This window comes from Heliangelus exortis, chromosome 2 (genome assembly GCF_036169615.1).
Source record: "Heliangelus exortis chromosome 2, bHelExo1.hap1, whole genome shotgun sequence".
Lineage (NCBI taxonomy): Eukaryota > Metazoa > Chordata > Aves > Apodiformes > Trochilidae > Heliangelus > Heliangelus exortis.
In genome coordinates, this window is record NC_092423.1 from 62701303 (window position 1) to 62707302 (window position 6000).

Sequence of the window (6000 nt, forward strand, 5' to 3'; positions counted from 1 at the left end):
CTCATACCCTGCATGGCATTGTCTTGATTCTGAAGATGTGATGTTCTGGCTTCACCATGGTCTCTGCTTCCCACAGCCACCAGTTTCTTTATATGTAACCTTCTTTTTTTTCCCCCTCTCTCCCCAAACCCTGCCCTGCTCATCTCGCCTGGCTCAGTCTGATGCTTCAGATTGTCTTTTTCTGCATTCTTGATGCCTTGTACCCAAGCTCCCTCAACTCTAAATCATCTTCTGTCTTCATGCTGCTAAATTGTACTTATAAAGTACCACAGTTTGCCACAAAAATACACCTAAGTCCAAGACCAGTGTTTGAGGTCTCTGTTCTTTTGTTCTGGGTTTTATCTGAAAGTGTCAATGAACCAGATAAATCTCCAGCTTTGGAGTTCAAAACTGGGACTGCTATCTGGATTAGGATCTCATCTGTGAAGTTCAGGCATGTCTCTTTTTTTTCTTAAACAGTGAGACATGTTCTTTGCCCCTAATGTCCATTCCTTCCCTCTGGTTTGGCAGATATAATTACTACCCTGGGGATTCCATCCTCTGAAAAGTGCTGTGCCCTCCTGCAAAAGGCTGAGTTCCTTCTGTCCAAACAGAAGAGATCATCGTGGGTTGGTTAGCTTTGCTTCTTGACTTGTGTTTGCTTCTCTGTAAAATTAACACTTCCTCCAGAGCTGCTCAGGGCTAAGGGATGAGAGTCATAAGACTCATTTTACTGTGCAAATCTTTACATAGATGTTAATTAGGATGAGATATCACTTATTATCTGAGCTTTATTTCCCTTATCCCACCAAACAATACATTGCCATCAATACTTCTATGGCAAACTGGTTTTCCAGTTTCTCCAGACTGCTGTTAAACCAACTGGACTGTGTAAAAGGGGCACATCTGAGGCTTTATTTCACGGTACCAGTGGCATAACAGGACCTTAATCTCAAACATAAGGCCTCATCCAGTTATTTCTTTGTCTGGACATGGCCCCTGCTGGCATTTTCCTTGGCATGAACACAGTGTGATGCCAAACTGCCACTGGGAGTAGCTGGCAGAGATGGATTGTGGCAGCCTCTGATCCTCCACCCGGACAGTCAGGCTTCTTTAGCTGTATGATAGGATTAAAGAAATAAATGGCTCAATTCTATGAAAATTAAGCCTCGGGTTGATCATGGGCTCCTTGCTGGTTGCTAATGTGTCTGTCACTTGCGTAAATCTTGAGTGAGGATCATAATCTCCAGGAGCAGAAAGTCCTGTTTTTCCTCCTGGCAGGTTTTCAGTGGGAAAGGAGTGAGGGGAAACTGAAGAGAAAGGACTTGGAGCCTTTTTGCCAGAGGGAGACAGAAGCAAAGCAGGGCACTCGGGAAAGGCCCACAAAAGATGAGTGCACAAGTTCAGTGTGGGGACTGTGCTGTGATGAACCATACCATGGTCCCAAAGCTCAGAAGAAATGCTCCAAGCAGCACAGGGACAATAGTATCATCTCCCTCAGTAATTTTATTAACAGATTGGTGAAAGTCTGAGTAGGATGACTATGGAGACTGTGTGCACAGATGCATATATATATATACACATATATATATACATATATATATATACGTATATATATATATATATATATATATACAAGTGCTGGTGCTACACCTCTGGTTTTAAAACACTGTACAGCTGCTCTGACAGTTATATTTGAGTGATTTCCTTGAGTCTCTTTCCTTATAAAAGCAAATTATTTACAAAGTCATAAAATGTATTTGAGATCCCTGATTGCATCCCAAGTCACACATCTAAAGAGTTAAGAATCTAAACAACAACTCAAGGAAACCAAAGGAAATTTTGTGATACTTGCAGGCAACAACTGCCCAGAAAATGGAATGGGCATTAAGGAATAAGTGAGACAGAAGGAATCTCATCCTCCTCATTAAACTGTTTACTCTTCAACAACAGATAGTGTGTTTGCAACTGTTTGTCATTAATAAAGTCAAGGCCCTGGACCAAAGGGAAACTATAACCCACATCTAACTACTTGCATATGTTAACTTTTGGAATAATTTCCAGTCAGATAGAATTTCAGACATCTATATACTGACCCCCTGGTTTTGTTGGACTATGCTCTTTCATTTCTTTGTTATTATGCTTGTCTTGTGATGCAACATGACAGAGAAGTGTTCAGTATTGTTTTACCAAGCTTGGACAACTACATAAAAGAAAGGAGAGCTGCAGCTCATGGAAGATTTTGTATAGCAGAGACATTTTAATATAGGCAGGAGGGAACAATTACTATGTCTGCCTCTAACTCTATTCAAATAACTACTCCAATTTGCATCACTCATAATTTATTTTACTGTGTTGCCTGTCTGTTTCAGATTGATGGGGATTATTTTAAACCTCATCAAATTTTCTAAGAATGACACTAAGGAAAAATGTGTTGTTTTGCCATCCTAAAAAGGTCTCGTCTATGCAAACCCCTTGTGTGTGCATCACCCAGATCATATATGTAGATATATATATATTCACATATATCTGTGTATCTGTGCATATAGCTATGCATATTTTATTCAGTTGTGGTTATATTTCTTCCTACCTTGCCTCATTCAAATGGCTCTGACTTTGAGAATATGCTAGTGTTGGAAAGGGAAGAGAAAAATAGCTTTATGCTGAAAGCAGCAATTCTCAGCATTGGAGAGCTAGATTTGAATTCTGCTTGTACATGTAGTTCCCACATGATGCCAGCCAGGTAATGCAGGATGCTTTTCCCTGTTGGCTGTTAAAACACATTTATGCTGCAGCTTGCTGAACCTGCAGGGCAATTTCTGTGCTCTCCCACGAGTACCTGCAGCAGGCCAGGACAGTGCTGCCTGGCACATCTATCTAGCAGCAACCCTGGGTCTCCTTCTGCCCCAAGGTCCTACTCTGCAGATGTACAAAGCCAAGGGGAGAGAGAAACTGTCTTTTGTAACTGGATTTTCAGTCAGATCTGACCAAAGTCATATCACATCTGAAAAAGTGCTCTAACCACTGGGCTGTTTGATTTGAGGATGTGTGTCAAAATGGATCCCCCTGTGCCATCAGCAGGTTTCATCTTATCTTTGCATCAGGAATTTCTTCTGTATATTTTCTGGTGAGTTCTGATTCTTCTGTCTGTGCCACAATAGACTGAAATTGGTCTCAGAAGCAGGGAGACATATTCCCCCTTCTACTCCATGCATGCTTGGTACCCGAGCCCTCCCAAGAAATGGAGGCAACACACAGGATTTCTACTTTGATTCCCACAGGTCCTGCTGTGAGCACACCAGCAGCACCTCCTCTTTCAAGTTAAGTACTCACAGCAGGTCAAAGAGGGTTCCTTCTCCAGAAGAGAGCTGGAGCTTTGTTATGTTGTGCTGAGCTCCCTCTGCCATGCATCAATGGGACCCATTGCCAGCATTAGGATGGTAACAGGCAAAACTGACATTCCCAATTATTTTGGCAAGGCTCTGCTAGAGTAGGATTTACTGTGGAGTTTGGCAAATGTATCACCTGCCCCCATCAAAACACATTCTTTTGAATTAGATGAATCCCAAGGGTGTACCTGAAAGAATAAAAAAATTGGCCATGTACTGTCTTTGCTGCAGGCAGCAAAATTATTTCCATGAAAATATAGTATTAAATCTCCCTCTTCTTTTCCACCGTGAGGCACTGGGCGCTCGTAAGCAATATATTTCAAGATTTTTGTAGCAGCTTCACAGCCTTACTCCTGTCACTGATACTGTCAAGTTGGCATATTGTATACCTTGAAATGCTGTGCAGTGCACAGCCATAAATCCCTCAAGGATTTATCCAGCAGGCTTAGTGTCATTAGCCCCTGTTATAGACAGACTGCAATGCTGAATGAACGCATAACTTGACAGAGGTCATACAAGGTAGCAAAGACCTCGCAAGAGAGCAGAGGATTTGTAGCAGCCTTTCATTTTCTGAGCCTTGCTGGGTAGGCATCCTGGATGCAATATTCTCTTGCTATCATTTCCTTTTGCCTTCAACCATTTCTGTTGAGAATGCATCTGTGCAGCAGCACTCTGGGAAGGAAAAAACATTTATCAGGCATTTTGCTGTCTGTTTTCTGACTTCAAGAAAGCTACCTGTCTTTTTCCAGTGTCATTGCCAAATCTCAGTGTAGCTGTTTCTAATACTCGTTGTAATTGTGTTAAGGTGTTTGCTGAGCGAGCACTCTGAGCCCGTGCTGACCACTTGGAATTAAAAATTAGCACAGTAATTATATTTCACAGGCTACTGGTCGATGGGAAATTTCATCTCACTTGTGAATTTGCATGTTCTGAAATAGGTCAGAGAAGCGATGGCTTTGAAAGAAGAAAGAAAAAAAAAATAATAAAAAGGGCTGGGAGTCAGTCTCCTGTTTTGCTTATTAGATTGAGCCCTTTCTGACAGGGTGAGTGCTCACATCCAGTTAGGTGCTTCACTAGTGCTGAGTGAATCATCAAGGGTGTCTCAGGAATTTTCCTGGAGGGTATTTTCTGGGTAGCTTCCAGGAGTATTTATGGACAGAGCATGCAGAAGCACTTCGGCTCCACCAGGGAGTTGGAAAAGAACAGTAAATGAGCCTGACATCTAAGAGTCTGAGGGCGGAGGAAAAAAATAGTTTTCTATTACCATGATGCTTATGTTGTAATTAAATATAGGTGTTGCCAACTGCAAGATCTGCTAGATAACTGAGCAAACATATCTCTGGGGAAGCAACCTTGACCTGAGGCATTTTTCTTACTTCTATGAGCACAAGTAAATGTACTAACATCGCTATTCAAGCCCTTTTTTATTATCATTTCAATCTCAATAATTAAGGGCAGCCTCAGTAATTTGAAGTCCCTCAGGGAACATAAACAGAAGCCCACCATCTTCTTCTAGTATTTCAGCACATTATAAGGCCTATTTTCCCACATAGTATGATGGGGTGAACAGCAAATAAAATACTGCAGGAGCACACAGCCTACTTCTGTGAATGCTTTCATGCTGTGTGTTGTACAGATTTGCCTCTTTCTGGCTTTCTGTTTTCTCGTTTACTTGCCTTCCTTCCCATGTACCCACAAACATTTGATTTCATCTCTCAGTTTAAGAACATCAACAAAAAAAGAACAGAGTTGCTTTAATTACCAGCTGTATTTTTGGAAGAAGCCAACTTGCATGCAGTCTCTTGAAGAGGCAGTACCATATGGAAACCTGTCATGATGCCTCTTTATGCTACTGTGAAATGTATTCAGAACTACCTCATGGCCACAAGTTCTCTGCAGATAAAACTCCATGACCAGCCATGGACAGCTGGAGGTCGCCTGTGGTCCCCTGATACCAAGATAAAAGTCCTTTCCACCTATGCTGAAGGAGAATCTTTGGTGCCTTTGGCTGAACACAGGCCATGCTTATAACCTAATAAGCCTGACTTTGGAGTTCAGAGGTACCTGAGTACCAAAAGAGAGGCTTTTAGTTTCCTATGTGATAAATTCACCTGGATATGCCCATGCTATAATATCCTCTTCTTCTTTCCTCTAGACCTGCAGGAAAAAAACCCACAACATAATGTTTTCATGGTTATTTATTGAGTTCCTGCCTGTATGAACAGACAGAGCTCACATGAACAACCTTGTATATGTAAAGTTCCTGGGAAATACCTAACTCAATAACTGAGTTTTGTTTGTCAGTCAAAAAGCAATTAGTAATAACTTACTGTTTTTCTCTTAGGAAATGAGATCCATCATCTAAATTGACTTTGTCTGAATGCAGTGATTACAGATCTCTGCCAATCAATAGCACTTCAGATAAACCTAAGCTGAGCCAAATTTGTGTGTGCTGGTTTATCTGTGCTCTAATTTTATGCTATGCATTGCAAAAATCAAGAACTGATTCTTTATTTTTAATTAATGGAGGCTTTTTCCCAACACTTAGCAATGACTTTCTTAATGACATTCAAATGAAATGTATATTGCAATGGAAATGGAAGATTCTTTTCATAAACATATCAATAATCCT